A 20,575-nucleotide genomic window follows, 5' to 3' on the forward strand; every position below is an offset into this window, starting at 1 on the left:
AATTTTGCCTGGTTTTTATCACCATGTGTGACATGTCATAGAAAAGTTTTGGAAGCACTGGTGGAGGCTTCTTGGAAACATGGTACTATGAAGATAGATGAAGTAAAACAAGCAAACAAACACTCTCTACAGGTGTATGATCCTATTACATATGGTGGGTAATGCCAAGGACTTTGGTCTTTATCTCATCATGGTCCATAGGAAATTGTGAAAAGTTTATAATCAGGTGAAGGACAGGCTCAATTTTCTGTTTAAGGAAGTAAATAATTCTGGCCTCAGTGTGGAGGTAGCACAGGAATGAAGTGCAGCTTCCAGTTAGGAAGAGACTACATCTTGACGTCTCCAATTAGAACACAAATAATAACAGAGGCAGTGAACCTGAAAAGGACGATTTAAGAGATATCTTTGAAGTAGAACTAACCAAAGTTTCCAACTTATTATCAGACATTTCCCCCTTTTGACAATGCCTTCCCATTTTGCAAAGAAGGATAAAGATAAGGCAGGATTTCTTTTATATAGACTTGTTTTGTATTCTGCAAAGAGAACAATACTTGCCAAATTAAAATCTAGATCTTACATATGCCACAACTTCATTTTTCAACTGCTGGAAATGCTTTTTAAACATTTCAATTCATATTATAGCTATTTAAAATATTCAGTTACTCATAGAGTTGAAGGAGTTTTTACTATACAGTTTGAGAATACACAGTTCAATTCCACAAACATTTGTGAGTATCTACTATGTGCCAGGCACAGGATTAGGTGCTAGGGTTACAACGTTATTTGAAAAATAATTCTTCTAAAAAGGATTTCTGTATGACAACATCTGAGCACGTGTTTGTATTAAAACAAATAAATCAATCAGTCCGTAGGCTATCTGTCTAATGTTGGACTTGCTCAATTCTGTAGAAACCCGTAGTGCTGTGCAAGAAAAGACTTGATGCATTTGACAGCAGGTGTTTAGGAAGAATGTACCACAATAAATGGCAGTACTTGATGAGAAGCACAAAAGAGAGAAGAAAACAGAACAAAAATAATTCAACACTTACACACGTGCATGCGCACGTGCACACACACACACAAATACTCTTAAGTTCTTTTACTAAAATGATGTATTCTTCACCCACTTCTATTAAAGAGCCCTTTTACAAAGCTAAAACAGTATTTATCTAGAACTAATCCTAATTCTTACTCTTGTAAAAAGTGAATGTGCTTTTTGATATACTACAGAGGAAAACTGAAAATAGTGCAATTAATCTTTCCAATATCTCTATAAAATTCACTCTTTCAAGAGCTATCCATAAGTTGAAAAGAGATGGAAACGTCCTTACACGTAAACATCAATTTTTATAATATTTAAATATAAATAAACCCATAGGTTGTTAATGTGGAGAAGGGTGAGAGGTGGTGGTCAGGGCAGAAATGATCTATTCCCTGCTTATTTTCCCAGAATCAGCTCCCACTACTTGACCCCTCTCTGCCCTTTGTTTTCTTCCAATACTGAACTCCTTGTAGTTCCCTGAAAATAGCACATCTGTACGGGCTGATCTTTCTGAAAGTCCTACCCATCTCTATGCCATATATCCCATAAAAATTCTGGGTCTTCCTTCATATCAATTCTGCATACACAAAGGAAGAGTCATTGTCTTCTCTATATTACTTCTTAACGTTGTTTATATGTTTGCTGCATATATTATACTACAGTATTTACATGTTCTAATGCCCCCAATGGACTGTAAGGTATTCAAGGGACACATTTTTCCAAATTAAAGAACAAAATCAGTTTGTCAAAATGCCTAAGGTGATCTACTTACAGAAGCATGCATACAAGAAATATCAGGTGGTACAAATTGCTGAGAATATTAATTTTCTGAACAGCTGGGGTATTTAACCCATTACATACAAACCATTTTTAAAAACTTAAAATAGAAATCTGATGCATATTATGTACCATAGATGATATGGTAAATGTAAATGAACCTTTTCTTATTGACTCAAAGTTTTCCCCCTCTCATGCATTATTCTGTGCTAAAGGTAGCTGTCAAGGACAGAGATGCAGCATGACAGATTTACACAGTGTGACTTGAATGGGCACCACAGAATTGATGGGTATTGCAGAGCAGCACTATAGCGCTCTACATATGGCCTTGCATTTGCAAGGTTCCTGACTGTTCTACAGCCACTGAGCTGAACAACGTTGCACAGCCTCTCACCCTAAACAGAATGATTATTTCTCTCTTATACTCCTGCCAACACCCCAATTTTTTAAGGAACCAAATACAAATGTCTGCAAAGTTATTTCTTATCAATTCCACCATGTGAGAGTGCAGGATTGTTTTATCCTTTACTTTGCCTTTTTTTTGTTTGTTTTTTTAAACGCTCAGGTTGATCCTAGCCCACTTCTAAGCTCTGTGACCATCAGTACTGTATCTGCTTTATCTGCTTTGGCTGTTCAATGTATCTTTCTTCTTCCTAGTACCTGATGCTTTTTGTTTTGATATTATCTTTAATAAATACATTCTACAAGCTTGCTTCCTTCCTCCCTCTCTCTCTTTCTTTCTCTTCCTTCCTTTCTCATAGTTTAAAATTCTGACTCTATTACTTACTAACTGAATTTTAATACAGTAGTTCCAAAGTACCTGAGAACACAGTCCAACAGTGGCTCAATGAGGCATGTGAAGAACCATGTACCTCTGTGGAGTTTGGCAAATCATAGCTCATAGGCCAAATCTGTCCCACCACCTGTTTCTATAAACAAAGCTGCACTGGAACACAGCCATGTTCAGTCATTTAAGCACTGCCTATGGCTGCTTTCATTCTAGGACAGCAAAGCTGAATAGCTGCAACTGTTAATACATAGTCTGCAAAACCTAAAATATTTACTATCTGGTCCTTTATAGAAAAAGTTCCCAAATCCTTTAGAAAGTGGTTCTTAATCCTCGTTGTGCATCATAATCACCTGGTGAACTTCTTATAAAGCAGGGGTTTTTTTGGACTCCTTCCTCCAGAGATTTTTACTCTATCAGTCCAGGTCTAGGCAAATTATTTTTCCAAAACTCTGCAAGTAATTCCAATGTGCAGTTACAGTTAAACCACTGCTCAGGTGGTATCTCATTTCTCGAACCTCAACGTGCACAGGAATCATCTGACTTATTCATTAATCTAGGAGAGTTCGTGCCCTATCTATACTCCATTCCAATACATTAGGTCTGGGGGGAGAGATCAGACTCTGCATGTTTGATAGGTATACCAGCCGTCTCTGACTGAGGGAGTCCAAAGAGCAGACTTTTGAGAGATACTGCTTATAGAAGATGGCTTGAAAGAAACTCACAGGTAAACTTGGATGGCCCCTTGTCACCATCCCAATGATGAATAAAATCACCCTAATTGCTCTTGTCTTTGTTTTCTTATCTGTAAAATGGAACCTTCTTTTCCTGTCTTGCCTACCTCATAAGTTTACTATAAGAAGTGTTCTGTCAACTCTTATCCTCTGGTCAAATCTAAGATGATATGTCTTTTGAAAGATTCAGATTATAACTGACATGGCCTTCTGAAAAATTTAGATAACACACAATAAACAGATTATCACATAACAAGCAGATAATGCAGATACCATATTTCAACACAATTTCAAGTGTAAAAACAAGACATAAAACTAAGAATTGTGCCAAAGATTTTATGATGTCAAACCTGGAAAATAAAGGGTTTACAGAAAGGGGTCAATACTATAGTGATTACACAGTGGTTCATGGGTTGCAGTACAAATGTAGCTATATCCCCTTCACTGTCCTGAGAATCTCAATGACCTAAAGGTTCATGGACAGAGAAGGGAGTACCTGTAAATTCTTAAAACTGTAAGCTAAATCTGGTACGTAAAAACTCTGTATGCACATTTTCCAGGAGAGTATATCCATCAAATTCTCAAAAGAATCTACTTTCCAAAGAGATTAGGGCAGTCACTTACCCCTAAGTATCTACATCCTAGGACATGGGCCTTATCAACCTATTATGAAAACTTGTTATGGAGAGAAAAAAAAATCCATTGTGAATTATTTCCAAATGCTGCTGCCCTGGTTTAAAATGAATCCATTTAAGAAATAAATCTACTGGCTTTCCTTTATTCCTGGTGCTTTCTAAACAGAGTAAGTAAAAAATTTATTTCCTCACTTCTATGGAGGTAACTATATTTATAATAGATAATTTTAAATGGGTCAGAAAAGCCCCAGTTGTAGTGCCATTAAATACAAGCAGAAAAGGAATTTGGTTATCCTAGTAAAGTATATTTTTGTGACTCCTGGGCACTGAGAACAGTAGGATTTCTTACATGGTCAAGTCCAAATAAGAGTACTGAAAAGAAATGGGGTTTTTTTGTGTGTTTTTTTGACATTTCTCAGACATCTCATCATTCAGTCACATCAAGTAGTCAACATGCCCAGAGTAACCCACATTCCACACTGTGTTTACCTTATCTTTAGCAAAGAACCACTCACTGGCTATGGTCTTTCCAGGTACTCTGGAGCTATGAAAAGAAGCTTGACTTGCTTCTTCTGCAGATGTTCATCTCTAACTAGTACAAGGTAGACAATTGAGACTGACAGCTAGGTCAGTTTGGAAGACATGGGCTCTTGGGACTGCTGTCTTCAAACTTTTTTGATCATTCATTCATATTATTAAAATCAATTTGAGCATTTTCTCCCAGGATTCCTATACTTATTCAGAAAGTATATACGTGCATCCCTATATTAACACATTGTGTATATTATGTAACACACACAAATGTACATTTTAAAAATGCTACATAAAATAATTATGAATATAAGTTTCTAATATTTTCTTCTCTCACCCTATTTGCGTGTATATGCGTTTTAGAGATCTCAGTCCTAAATAAGAGGTAGCATATATCAAAGTTTATAGTTCAGTGTAAAGCAATTATACTCCAATAAAGAGCTAAAAAAAAAAAGGAATCACCATCATAACTGTACGTTATTTCCTTAATATTTTTCATTAAATAAACTCACATTAAAAAAAAAAAAGCTTATAGCTCTATCTCTGTATTTCAGAGAAACCAAACAACTTATCTACCTATTACAACAGGTATAATAGGCTATGGTTAAAAGGCAATGGAGAGACTGTTCCAGAATGAGGATGATGATAACAATATATAATACCTGCCTGTGGAAGCCACTGTATGCCTATACATAAAATAACTCATTTAATCCTCACAACCCTATGAATTAGTTACTATTATTAACCCCACTTTACAGATAACAAAACTGAGGTAGGGAGGGGTTAAATAACTTACCCAAAGTCACACAGCTAGTAAGTAGTAGAGCCGGGGGAATGTTGGTAGGCTCACTCTAGAGTCCACCAGAGTCAGCCACTACACCAAAATACATCCCACTGAATACTCGCAGTCAAAAGTAATGCAAAGATTATACTGTAAACAGAAGCTAGGTTCCTTGCCTTGTCAGTTATGAGGGAGGGCAAGAATAATTTGTATCTAAAGCAAAAATCTTTTTTCTTAATTTGACTTTAAGATAATTAGAAAGTCACAGGATATCGGTGTCATAAAGATTTCCTTCATTTCTAAATCCCTGCATTTGCTGAGAAGATGCATAGAGTTTAAGTTAATGTAGAGTCATACATGATTAAGTGGCAGACTTAGAAGGAGCATTCTAAATATGTTAAACATGATAACATAATTGAGCACCTACAATATATTCGCAACTGTGATAAATGCTTTACTATGGTAATCTGTATAATCCTCATGATAACACTCAAAAGGAGATATTCTTATACCCAGTTTATAAGAGAGAAAATGGTGGCTTGAAGAGGTTAAATAATTTGCCAAAGGTCAGAGGAACATTAAGTAGTAAAGCTGGAATTTGAACTCAGGTTTAACTCCATACCCTTAGATCATGGTAACTAAACTATATTCCATTATTCCATACTGCTATCCCTAAGACAAATTTCTATTTAAAATATTATTCAAGTTTTAGTAAAAATTGGGGGGAAAAATTGTCTGCAAACCAAGACAAATAGGCCTTTGTTACCGGATTAAGCTAAAGTTTTCCTCTTTCTTTTTGTAAGAAGTGCTAAGCATCAGGAATGTAAGTTATGTGTATTTTCCTCTGTTTAAGGCAGGAGCTTAGTAAAAGAACACCTTTAGAAAAGATAACAATTATATGTAATAAAATATAGAACCAGATTCCCCTGGCAATTAATCACCCAGTGCAAACCTACAGGCTGTTTCTGACAGATCCAAAGGCTCTGCCTGAATTGTTGGATAAGATGTGCCTGGGCTGGCTTATGAAGAGGAATTCTATGCTTAAAACCTTTGAAAGTATTTTAACACATATTTACATATACAGGCATACCTCAGAGATGTTGCAGGTTCAATTCCAGACCAATGCAATAAAGTGAATATTGCAATAAAGTGAGTCACACAAATTTTTTGGCTTCCTAATGCGTATTAAAATTATAATAGCATTATATCTAAAAAGCCAATGTATATACTTTCATTTAAAAATACTTTATTGCTAAAAAAGGTTAATCATCATCTGAGCCTTCAGTAAGTCATAATCCTTTTGCTGGTGGAGGATCCTACCTTGATGTTGACTGTTGACTTATCAGGGTGGATGCTGAAGGTTGGGGTGGCTGTGGCAGTTTCTTAAAATAAGACAATGAAGTTGCCACATCAATTGATTCTTTCTTTCACTTTAACACTGTAGGGTTATTATTTGCCCTAATTTCAATATCGTGTCTCAAGGAATGGAAAGCCCAAGGAGAGAGAGAGAGAGAGACGGGGAAACGCCGGTTGGTGAGGCAGTCAGAACACACACAACATTTATCAATTAAGTTCACCACCTTATATGGGCGTAGTTTGTGGTGCCCCAAAACAGTGACAATAGTAACATCAAAGATCACTGATCGAATCTAAAAATGGTACTGATGATCTCAGTGACAAGAACAAGGACGCAGATACAGAGAATGGACTGGAGAACTCGAGGTTTGGGAGGGGGTGGGGGGTGAAGGGGAAGCTGAGACGAAGCGAGAGAGTAGCACAGACATATATATACTACCAATTGTAAAACAGATAGTGGGAAGTCGTTGTATAACAAAGGGAGTCCAACTCGAGGATGGAAGATGCCTTAGGGGACTGGGGTGGGGAGGGTGGGGGGGACTCGAGGCGGGGGGGGGGGGGGAGTCAAGGAAGGGAGGGAATACAGGGATATGTGTATAAAAACAGATGATTGAACTTGGTGTACCCCCCAAAAAATAATAAATAAATAAAATTATAAAAAAAAAAAAGATCACTGATCACAGATTACCATAACAAGTTTAATAATAATGAAAAAGCTTAAAATATTGTGAGAATTACCAAAATGTGACAGAGACAAGAAGTGAGCAAATGCTGCTGGAAAAATGGTGCTGATAGACTTGCATGGTTGTAAACCTTCAATCTGTAAAAACTGTAATGTCTGCAAAGCACAAAAAAGCAAAGCACACTAAAATGAGGTATGCCTGCACTGATATGTGTATGTGTGCACGCACACTGCAAATGGCTTTTTGCAATATACATGTGTGTGTATATATACACATATACGCATGGATATATATTGTGTGTGTGTATGTATGTATGTAAGTATTTGGCTTCTATGTGTGAAACTGCAGAACTCATTGTACTGCTGAAAAATGTAGACAGAAATGAAAGAGACCTTCCTTTCCAGCATCGGAGAGCTATCTATAATTTACCAGAGATACTTCCTGTTTTTAAGCAGTTGGGAAAGAATGATTTCCAATCCAAACACTGAGCTTGGCAACATAGTGTTATGTTGATAGATGCTTTTATAACTACTTTTATTTTATCTTAAGTATCAATATGAAATAGAGACAATTTGTTTTTTCTCTCAACTTTTTTTTTTATTAAAGATTTAGGGGAATAGGAGAAGAGAGGAAAGGGAAAGAAAATATTATTACCAGAACAGCTGGACAACAGAGGTTAGCACAGCTCTGACAGATAAGGCTGCATCACCTCAAATCTTACTCTGAAGGTGGGGGAAGGCCATGATTTCTTTGTATGAACAAAAGAAAAAATGGAATTCTAGCCAAATATCACAAACTGTTAAAGAAGAGTTTCAAAGTTGCAACTAAAGTCCACCACATTCTCTAACAAAGCATTAAAAAAAAATCTTTCATGTAGGTCATGGATTAACACTGTCTCAGGCACTAAAATCAATAAGACTGTGGATATAGTCTCCCTCCAAACCCCATCTCATCTTGCCAACATGGAACATGGCACTATAATTATCCCCACTCTGGGAAAACTTCAAGTTCTACTCTATTTGTTTTCTTCCATCACAGTTTAAACATACTCAGATACCTTTGGCCTACTAAAAACCCTTGTTCAACACCTCATCCCGTTTTAGTTCACCCAAACTCTTTCTTCACCATGCACAGCTAAGAGTTAAGCTCTAGCTGTCTCTAGTTACTCACCTGTCACTCTTTTCTCAATTGACTCCAATCTATTCCTACGACACCACCAAAATGACCCTCGTTACGATCATAAACGACTTTCAGATTGTTAAATTAAAAGACAAATACCTTTTCTGCCTAAACTTCCAGCAGGATTTAAAAAGCTGAAATACTCCTTTGTTTTTAACACACTTCTCTCCTGGCTCCTGACACTGTACACTATACCTCTCATTTCTCTGGATATTCTTACTTGGCCACCATTGCTGGCTGGTTCTTCTCCCTCTATCTAAACTTAAAGATTGAAGTTCCTTAGAACTTACACTTCTTCTCTTCCTTCTCTTCCCTTTTCCATCCATTCCTCTGACTTCAATTACCATCTACAGACAAATGATTCCCCAAATCTACATATCAGGTCCACATTTCTCCTCTGAGCTCCAGACTCATGTGTCAAACTTTCATATTTGACAGCTCTACTTGGATGTCGCATAAGTATATCCATATAAACATTCCCAACATAATTCATAATTTTCACTTCCAAGCCTGCGATATGTCCAATCCCCATCCTCAGCAAACAGCCTTTCCATCAACCCAGAAACCCAGGAACTGTGTATCTTCTTTCTCCTTTCCCATTTTCAAAACTGCCAGATTCTGTGGATTCTAACTTAGTTCCATTCCCAATGCTTGAACCACTTTCTCATGGCTATCCTTGCATTCATTCTTGTAAAATCCCTCAAAGACTGGTCATACAGAGTGCTGGAATGATGAAATGATTTTTTAAAGCAAATGTGATGACTGTCAGCCACTCTCCAATGACATCCTTAATACCATCAATTATTTCCCAATGTCCAATACAGGACATACTATGCTCTCTCCAACTTCTATGTCTTTTCAAATGCTGAGCCCTTTGAATAGAATTATCTTCTGCACCCCACTCTCTCTTTTCCTGGCTAATAGCCTATTCATTCTTCAGTTTCAGCTTAAAAATCAACAACTCAGGAAAGCCCTCTCTAATCTTCCAGACTAAGTTAGAATCCCTTTCCTATATGTTTCCATAGCACTTTGTATTTATTCAAAGCACTCTGAATATCTATAACTATTTTCATAAATATTTAAAATTATTTAATAAATAGAAATATTTAAGAGATGCCATATACCCAAATTGTGCTGATTCTTGTAACATACATTATTTCATTTAATCCTTGGAACAACCTTGAGAGGTAGCTAGACTTCCCATATTTCTCCTCTTGCTAGAATATAAGCTCCATGAGAACCATATTTGTATCATTTACTATTCCATTCCAATACCCAGCCAGGAATATCTTAAGTGCTAAATAAATACTTGTTGACTGACAGTAGTTTTCAAACACACAAACCACAACAAACAGCTTCCAATGAGCTTATCTAGTATATTAGGTTATATAAATGTTCTACTTCGTACGGTTTATAGTGAAAGAAGTGGCTTTATGTCAATCACATCTGGTCTCAAATCCTTAATTTTCCATTTGCTGTGTGTGTAACATTTATTAGTCAAGTCATTTGGATTCTCTGAGATTCATTTTCTTCATTTCTAAGATGTGGTAATTTTACTACCTCTCAGAGTTGTTCTATGGATTAAATAAGACAATGTATATTAAACTTAGTATAATTTCTGGTATATAATATGTACTAAATAAATGAAAGCTACCATTATTAAGAAGTGTTTGACTTTGTGCATTCATTTGTTCGGTACTTTGTCATTCCATCGTGTTCTGCTTTGCATGGTTTCTGTAAGCAATCAGCAGGATTATTATCTTGTTAATCTGAATGTAATATCACTTTTTTCTCCAGCAGCTTTTAAGATTTTCTCTCTTCATCATTAGTTTACACAATTTCATCATGGTGTGCCTTGTGTAATTTTCTTTATGTATATCCTGCTTGGGGTTTATTAAGATATATATATTTTTCATCATATTTGGAAACTTTTGTGACCATTATTTTATCAAATAACTTTCTGCTCCAATCTCTCTCATTTCTTTGTAAGTACTCTGATTACGTGGTATCATCCCACAGGTTACTGAGGTTATATTCTTTCCATAACCTACCCCCTCAACACACACACACACTTTTTTCTTTCTATGCTTCAGTTTGGACAGTTTTATTGCTATGTAGTATCTAATCTGTCCAACCAGTGAATTTTTACTTTAGATACTATATATTCCAACTCTAAAATTTCCACTTGATTTATTTCATAGCCTCCATTTATCTCCTCTTAATTATGTTTTCCTTTAAATTCTTAAATACATTTGTAACAGCTGCTTTAAAGTTGCTAATTTTATCATCCCTATTACCTTTGGTCTATTTTCTTTTGAATGCTTTTCCTTCTAATTATCCAGTTTTCTTATTAAAAAGACATCAGGTGAGACTGAGGATAGAGGAGATGGTACTGAAAGTATGAAGAGAATAGATTGTTGTCTAGGATAGTGAAAAAATAAATAGACTAGGAGTAAATGAAATGATGTTATCCAGAAGAAACTGAGATTAGGAAAAAAAGTCTGTGGAAAATCACGGTTCAAATACCTTCAAGGAGCTTCAATGAAATGCTTAGATTTTTTTGAGGAGGAGATGCTGAAATAACAGATGAAGCACCTGACTATTTTAAGTAATTTCTGTAATTATGTAATTTTCAGTGAGAAACTGAGAAGTGCTCAAAAGTAAATAGAAGAAAGTATGATCACTGTACACAAACGGAATTGCCATTATATCCATAGATATCTAGCCAAATAGAATACAGGGGATCGTCTTTTTATGTACTTCACAATAAGATTGAGTTTACTGAAACTATGTTGGCCTAGACACTCAGACTAAGAACTCCAGTTTCGCAAAATGCTTTAGGGCCTTTAATGATTCCCTGACCCCTAATCAAACTTGCTAAAAGGGTATTACTTCTAGTCTTCCTTTCAGAAGTTCAGGAAGCAAATCATCATCAATTTGGACTTTAATTCAAACTTGAGTAGAAATTTCAAGAACTTTAGAAAGAAATAATTTGGAGAAGTACAACAAAAACAGTAACAAAAACGTGGTCCACTTGGCCTTTATCTTGAAGCAGAGCATTCTCTTGGCTTAAATTTCCTCAGTTCACGGACCTATCTGCTCCTGCCCTCTCTTCCCACCCATCTCGCCACCCCATGGCCATGTGATAAAAGAATTAACTGGAAAGATTTACTGAAAATTATTCTTTCTTACAAATCCTCTCCCCAACAATCTGCATATAAAAAGCAATATTAAATAATCTATAAGCATAATAAGTAGGGAGGCTGTAGGAAGTAGTTTAAACAGCTCTAAAATTTGGGGGCTTGTTTTGCTTAGTATGAATCCCTAACCTTTGTCACTACAACAACATTCAGATGTGATTATGAGGAAAGAACCTTGACAAAACTATAAAAATATAACCTCTCAAAGATTAAAACCATGCATGGCTGTTATCCCAGTAATATTATAAAACACATATTAACTACCAAAATATTAGTGCTTAAGAACTTTTGTTGCCTGAAAATGACACCTTTTAGAGCAAGGAGGAATGTGCTAAACCCATGCCAGACCTTTAACAGAGAATTTGAAATTTAAAAAAAAAGACACACAAGAAAGTGTTATATGTTAGAAAGAGCCATTCCTGTCCATAATGTTCTAACTTATTTTACCACATCTAGAGAAGTGTAGAAAAATTCTGATATCCTATTAGGTCAGGAAAAATTGTATTTCCTACAAAAAGCAGGCCACAACTGAGGCCAGTAAAAAGTAAGTAAAAGCTGGAGGTCACCTCTGACTCAGGACCCTGCAGCTCTAAATCACGAGATGTCCACCCTGATTATACCTGCAGCATCATGAGCATCATCCATTTAAATTCTGACAATGATAAAGGTAAAGCTCAAGATTGGAGTTGCCCAAAAGAAATATAGTGTGAGCCACATATATAATTTTAAAAATATATAATTAAAAATAATCATATATATATAATTAAAAAATAAATTTATTTATTTATTTGTTGGCTGCATTGGGTCTTCGTTGCTTCGTGCAAGCTTTCTCTAGTTGTGGCGAGTGGGGGCTACTCTTCATTGTGGTGCACAGGCCTCTCACTGCAGTGGCTTTTCTTGTTGCAGAGCTTGGGCTCTAGGCACGTGGGCTTCAGTGGTTGTGGCATGCAGGCTCAACAGTTGTGGCTCATGGGCTCTGGAGAGCAGGCTCAGTAGTTGTGGCGCACAGGCTTAGTTGCTCCGCAGCATGTGGGATCTTCCCGGACCAGAGATCAAACCTGTGTCCCCTGCATTGGCAGGTGGATTCTTAATCACTGAGCCACACCAGGGAAGTCCCCACATATGTAATCTAATATTTTCTAGTAGCTACACTTTAAAAGTTTTTTTTGAAAGGTAAACCTAACTTTTTAATAATATAAATATATTCTATTTAATATACTACATCCAAAGTATGATTTAAATATCAATGTGAAAATTATTAGAAATAGTTTACTTTTTTAATATAAAGCCTTTGAAATCTGGGGTAAAATTTATACTTAAAGCACATCTTGATTTAGACAAGCCACATTTCAAGTGCTCAATAGCCACATGTGGCCAGTGGCTACCAAACTGGACAGGCAGTTCCAGGGCTTGTGGAGAATTTCACTGAAGAAACTATTCCCAAATACAAACTATAATTGTGAGGACACTGGATAAATTACCCTTATGAAAGCATTAACAAATCTCATTAACTTCTTTCACATGAGAGAGCATCTTTCTCTTCCAAAGACTTTTGTTTATCTTCACCAGTAAATTAAAAAATATGTAAATTCATTAAAAAAAATTAACCATTATCAGCTGAAAAATATTTAGCTCATTAATAACAACAACAAAAGAATCATGGCTAAAACTCACTAGAAAATAGAATCTATGACAACAGAGGTGTGTTCCAAGTAAAATTTTAATTTGTTGCTCAGTTATATCCTGAATTCTGTTTTAATTCTTGTTTAGGTTTCTACTACAGGCACTAATTGTTAGAAAACAAAGTAATCCTGTAAACTATTTTACTTGTTAAGAGAAATATGTAATGGAATTGTATTGTTCCTATGACACTGGGTCCCAAATTCCCGTCATAGGCTTTTAGTAGAAATTTAAGATTTCAACCCATTCAAGTTCAGAGATATGAAAAACTGTCTATTAATTAGAGCTTTATATTCATTTTAAGAAACAGATATAACGTCTTCTTGTTAGGTACTACTTTTAGAAAGATTATGTGTATATGGATGTATGTACGTATATATAAATAAATATGCACATACCACATATAGAAGTAAAATTATATTTTAACTGTCTGAAATAGATACTATCATGTGGTTTGTTTTTCTATATTTATATTTACATATATGTAAATTATGGATACATATATTATCTATAGAAATTAAAATATGAAAAGAAATTATGTAAATTAACCACCCCACATTTTACATTGACCTGTCACACTAAGTGCCAATATGGGGAGTGGCGGTTGAATTCATTTTTGTCACAGATTTTGATGTCGGAATGTAGCGAAGGCCACAGCTAACCGTTTCCTATCCTCTAGCACATAAACATTAAAATACAAAACAGCCTCCAATATTACTATTCCTTCTAATTCCCACTCAATTTATTGTAATTTCATCCTTTAATGCTAAAACTTTGTAAATTGCTGTAGCAAAACTATTCCCATTCCTAAGCTCCTGAAGTTGGAAGCAACAGAAAATAGAAGGTAGGCCCATGTGTGTATAAAACTACTGTTAGGCAAAATCACCCGCATTAAAAAGCAAAATTAATTAATTAGCCAACCAAATAAATATTTATGTCTGGTACTGGATTTATCAAAGGTAAGCAATATGACCCTTACCTTAAAGAAGCTTACAGAATGGAAATGACAGGTAACAAATAGTTTCAATTCATGATGAGAACTCTTAGATTTGAAAATTTTGTTCTTAAAGGCAAAACCTGTATAACTTTTCTAAGCAAAATAATTGTAACACAAACCTCTTAAACACTTCAAACTATATAGAGACAGGATTCACTTCAGCTCAATTAAGTAGAATTTTCTTTTTCCTTGTATCAGATGCCTACTTTTATTACACCTGCACCCAATTCAGAACAAATAGCAAATGAATTTCTTAATTTCTTCATTTTCATATTTTCTGTAAGACTCACTATTGTACTTGACAACTAGGTTGCTAAAGAACTAGAATTCCTCAGGGAAGGAAACTGCAAAGGGAATCTTAAACTAAAACCCCCAATACACTATCCTGGTCTTGCATTCCTGCTTTTTCTGTTTTTTGAAAAGATAATACTTTAATAAACTTCCTCAGGTATTTGCACACATATCAGTCCCCCTAAAACACAGGACTTCAAATTTTATTATCTTGGGCAGAAGTAGTCTGATAATATCAAACTCAGATTTGATCCTAAATCCTAGGGAGCTGTTGATGACCTATGCAGCTACAGCTGTGAGTAGTGAAGCCATTTCCTTTTCAGTGAATAATCCTGAAATGGGTTTACTGCCTAGTATTAACTAAACAGGGAGGGAGGGAGGGAGGGAGGGAGGGAGGGAGGGAGGGAAGGAAGGAAGGAAGGAAGGAAGGAAGGAAGGAAGGAAGGAAGGAAGGAAGGAAGGAAGGAAGGAAGGAAGGAAGGAAGGAAGGAAGGAAAGAAACTGTAAACGCTGAAAAGCCACACACTGCACTACAGGATACCTTGTCTCACTTATGTTTAAACCACTCATATTTGGTCATACAGTACTCTTAAAAAATGCGTTACTTCTAAGAATAGCCAGGGAAAAGCACTCGCCTCTCAAGGTAAAGGTTCTGGTGTGGGTGGGAGGAGTATAACACACTGCCACTCACTAAATCTTCCACACATACACTCAGATTACCATTCACTTCAGCTAGCTATCTAAAGTTTTTCCTTAAAAGAAAAAAAGTTTTTTAAGCAAGAGAATTTCTCTTCTATGTATACCTAAAAATAAAATCGCTGAGTCCAAATGAGAGATGGTCTCCCCTTCCTGAAATACACCAAAACAATGTTTAAAACATGAGTGAGTTCTAAACGATGAGTAAAACTAAATACAGTCTAAAATTGCCACCTAATACTCGACTTTGCCAATTCTCCTTTGGATCATCAGACTGACGTCTCTGCTGGGTTCTGTCAACATCTTGGTTTCCCTTCACCCCCTTCCACTTCTCTGACAGCATTACTTGTGCTAAGGAAGCTGCTGATGAGAAATCTGGCCCCACATCCTTTGAGAAGGCATTCGCTCATTTCAGCTATTAGGGAGCCTAGAATGGCTCAGGACTCATAAACCGGGAGGAAGATGGGATGGGGATTATAACTGACATTTATGGTGGAAGCTTATTATTACAGGAGGAAGTTTAGAACAAATTAAAAGCCGTACTGTTAGTAAATAGCAATGTTATGCACATTCAGTTTATTGTAAAAAATAAAAATGACTTGCTTTCTGTGAATATAAAAATGACACTTAGTATTGTGAACAATTTTGACACAACACTGATATACATTAATTAGAAGGCAAAAATTACCAAAATGATGGCTCTGTTAACATTTTTGGGAACAATTTTCCAGACCATTGTAATGTACATTGTTTTACATAAAAGTTGTGTTATTTATGACTGTTTTATAACCTATTGATACTATTATTTCCCAGTGATTATAGTGTATGGATTTCTTTTACCATTAATACATATAGTACCTATCACCATCTTAATAGTTGCTTATCTTGTTACACACATATAGCACATAGGTAGTAGTTAATCCTCAAAGCACCTCTTAAGATAGGTGGTACCATTAGTTTTATTTTAGAGATTCAACCTATAAAAATCTTGTAACATTTTTAAATAACATCTTGGATTGCTTATTATATCCTAAGATAAATTCCTACTGGGACAAAAGGTGAGCCCTTGAAGTTTTTTTGTTATATATTAACTACCTTCTGGAAAGTTTATGTTAATTTATGCCCACAATCACTTTTATCGACACCTATTTTTTAAAGTATAATATGGAGATGTATGATATTGAAAAAAATGTAGAATGCCTTCTAGAAATGTTCAAGAAAAACATGTCATGGGTCAAATCTCATGACATTGTGCTGCCTATATATATTCTTTTGCTATCTTGGAACATGAAATTTAGTATCCTAAATATCTGTTATACACTTAATTACCAAATTAAAAATAATCTCTCTCTATTTTCTTGAAAAGCCTTCCTCCTTTATTCTTGCCCTAACTAGATCATATAGGTTTAAAAAAAAAAAAAAAGTCAGGGTTCTGGCAGCGATTTTAAAGATAAATCAGTTTAAGAAACATTTCCACAGAGTGGGAAAGGTTAAGAGTACCCTCCAGGGATGCTGAGGGACCCAAAATCTAGAAACTACAGGAAGCTGTTACTGCTTAGGAGCTTGAAGGAGTGAGGGGGAGCAGATAGTTTTATCAAAACCTAAATAAAACTGAAGCTGCTGGGAAGGTAGGATGGCTGCTCAAAGTACAGGAAATACAGTCATAAAGTGACACAGCCAATGCTAGAACTATGGTGCTACACAGGAAGAGAGAGGAAAGACATATCCTGACCTCTTTCTCCTCCCATCATCTAATCTCCTGTTGATGTTTTTCACTGAACTCAATGGAATGGAAGTCAGGGCCACGTAATCCATAGGGGTCACCTCACCCTCCCTTTCCTGTAGAGATATACACATGCACCACTGATAAAGGCAAGAGTAGATCTGGGGAGTAGGGGGTAAACAATCAGCACTACAGAACAATGGCTATTTCTTAATATTATTTGAAAAGAATCACTTTAGTATCCTTCTGGAGAATATCCCTAACCCTCTTCATCATCTAAATATGTTACCCTTGAAGACTTTGGTATCTTCTACCCACAATACCATTGATGGTCAGTTTGGTAAAATTTGACAAAGCTTCCAGATAGAAAGTCTGGAGGTTAGTTACTATATGTAGGTTAATTGCCAAAAAATAAAAACACTGGTCTCATGTTACTTATACAAATCAGTAGATGGCTAGATAACCTATTTAGAGATAGATCTACCTAGTTTGTTTTTATAACAGTTTTGTCACTGTGGTCTGGGTTTGTTTATAAGCCAAGCTGTTCCTTTAACTCTGTTCTTTCCTTGTAATTTTGGTTTCATACCTAAAAATCCACTACCAAATCCAAAGTCATTAAGATTTATCCCCAAGTTTTTGTCTAACAGTTTTATGATTTTCGCTGTTATATTTAGATCATTGATCAATTGTTTTTATTCAGATAAGAGCTTAACCTAGTAGTACACCAAAACTGACTAAAATAAATTTTTCACTCACTTCAAATCAACCTACATTCAGATAGGTTGCTTTAGAGAACTGTTTCCTGCATGGTTTTTCTCCCCAGTCACTGTCCACAGGACTCTGAGAAGCTGTAGGAATATGCAGGTGCAGACTCAAGGTCCGGCTTCATCTCCAACATTGTGGAAAGGGACTGTACATCACCAGGCAGAGCCCTATGCTCCCCTACACCACCTGGACAGACATTGACCAATTCTGAGTTAATTTTTGTATATGGTGTGAGGTAGCGGTCCAACTTCATTCTTCACTCATGGAAATCCAGTTGTCCCAGTTTGAAAACTTTATTATTTCCCAACTGAACAGCCTTGGCCACTGTTGAAATTCAACTGGCCATATATTCATGGGTTTATTTCCAGACTCTCAATCCTATTCCATTAATCTATATATAGTCTATCTTTATGCCAATACCACACTGTTACTATTACAGTAGCTTTGTAGTAGGTTTTGAAATCAGTAAAGTATAAGTTCTCTAACTGGTTCTTCTTTTACAATATTGTTTTGGTTATTCAGGGCCCCTTGCATTCCATATGAATTTGATGACCAATCTTTTCATTTCTGCAAAAACGTTACTGGAACTTTGAGAGGGATTACATTTAACTTGTAGATTGTTTAGGGTGATACCTACATCTTAACAATACTAGGTCTTTCAATCCATGAACACAGGATATCTTTCCACTTATTCAGATCTTCTTTAACTTCTCTCATGAATGTTTTATAGTTTTCAATGTACAAGTATTTCATTCTCCTTGGGTAAATTTACTACTAAGTATTTTATTCTTTTGGATGTTATAAATAAAATTGTTTTCTCAATTTCATTTACTGAATGATCACTGCTGGTATAAGGAAACACAACCTAAGATAATTTGAGTGCTACCAAGGAAACAAAATGGGCAGACTGTGACAACATTTGAGCAAGTACCACATTGCTTTTATCTAGAACATTTGATGCAATAGTGATCCAGCAGCTAATTTTCAATAGAATTCTCTAGAACACTTCAACTTTTCCCTTCATGATTTTCTCCCTTATTAATTCATTTCATCTTCTCTAACATAAATTTAAAAACTGATTGCTTCAATGCCCTATGATTCCATGAGTCTGGCAGTTAAGATACGCTCAGTTCAACTGCCATATTAAAGTAGACTTTCTTGTGAATTACTGGTAAATAAAATATGATAAGAAGGTCTAATTTTTCACTTTATCACATGAGATAAGCAAAGTAAAAAGCTCTAGCAAAACTTCCTAATACATTTTATTAATTCTTTTGCAGCAAAGACTGATTTAAGAAATATTTACTAAAGGATGAGTAAAAACATACTATCGGGGTAATGGTATTGCACAATGGAAAAGTGTATCTCATATAATAATATCTGGAAACAGGGATTAAAACTTCCTGTAGGAGCAGAGGGGATGGAAATGGCATTTAATCCAAAACAACATGACACTGGATCCATTTGAGACATATTTCTGTGTGTTTTCCTTGCTGTTTTACGAGTTTTCTAATAGCTGTTCCTGAATATCACTCACAGAAGTTGATTTGAATCCCAGCTCTGTAACTGAGGAGTTATATGGTTTTGTGAAATTAATTTAAGGTCTTTTCTTATCGAAGGTGGTGTGGGAATTAAATAAGCACATATTTAAAGCATGCAGCATTAAACCAGAGGTTTACTGTTAGTTATACTGCACTTCACCCAGTAAGTAAGCCAGGATACAAAAATAAGTAAGCCAGGCCTACCTGAAGAGAGGCTCCAGGGTTAACATTTACCTAGTAAAATGCCTCTTAGTTTTAACACCCATATCTCAGGGAACATATGTCTCAATTCAACATTTTCCAGCTGCTGTTTATACAGGAAAAATTTTATACTTACATTTCTCAAACGTAATATAACATTTTACACAAAGGGATGTATGAGGCAAAAGTCTCATGTTACAACCCAAATACAGTTGGTGGAAAGGGCACATCATGTGTAGACATTATGAAAGCCCTCCGAGTGTCAACCAAGCAATATCCCTTAACAGCTACGTTTGACTGTTAGGTTAGCAGGAAGCATGGTTTAAGCATTTTACATCCTAATATCATAATTTGTTAATTTAAAGACATTCCACTATATGGATTCAGTAGGTTTTAAGAAACTGGTTGGGGGCCCTTCGCATCTTCTAGGATAGCCCACACTCTGTCGGTGGAGTGTGTTTCTTTTTAAATAAATCAATTTCTTGGGACATCCCCGGTGGCACAGTGGTTAAGAATCCGCCTGCCAATGCAGGGGACGCGGGTTCCATCCCTGGTCCGGGAAGATCCCACATGCTGCAGAGCAACTAAGCCCGTGTGCCACAACTATTGAGCTTGAGCTCTAGAGCCCAGGAGCCACAGCTACTGAGCCCATGGGCTACAGCTACTGAAGCCCGTGTGCCCAGAGCCCGTGCTCTGCAATGAGAGAAGCCACCGCACTGAGAAGCCCATGCACCACAACAAAGAGGAGCCTCCACATACTGCAACCAGAGAAAGCCCATCCGCAGCAATGAAGACCCAACACAGCCAAAAATAAATAAATAAATTTAAAAAAATCCACTTCTTATCTATCAAAAAAAAAAAAAAGAAAAGAAAGAAAGACAAGACAAGACAAGACACGAAACTGGTTGGCGATTTTGGGGAAATGGGCTCCTGGTTAGCATTTTCAAGTAAGACATCTCATTTTCTAGGACGTTAA

The 20,575-nt window shown here is 36.0% G+C and overlaps 1 protein-coding gene and 1 non-coding gene across 5 annotated transcripts in view; both read right to left on the reverse strand.

Annotated features, from left to right (window-relative positions):
- AFG2A (AFG2 AAA ATPase homolog A) overlaps positions 1–20,575 on the reverse strand; it is a 330,295-nt gene that overhangs the window by 74,933 nt on the left and 234,787 nt on the right. The gene's annotated exons all lie outside the window — the stretch shown is intronic.
- Positions 17,886–18,068, reverse strand: LOC130835388 (small nucleolar RNA SNORA73 family). Its single transcript, XR_009048878.1, has one exon. It is a non-coding gene; the product is annotated as a small nucleolar RNA SNORA73 family (small nucleolar RNA).

The sequence above is a fragment of the Hippopotamus amphibius genome, chromosome 13 (assembly GCF_030028045.1).
Source record: "Hippopotamus amphibius kiboko isolate mHipAmp2 chromosome 13, mHipAmp2.hap2, whole genome shotgun sequence".
Classification (NCBI taxonomy): Eukaryota; Metazoa; Chordata; class Mammalia; order Artiodactyla; family Hippopotamidae; genus Hippopotamus; species Hippopotamus amphibius.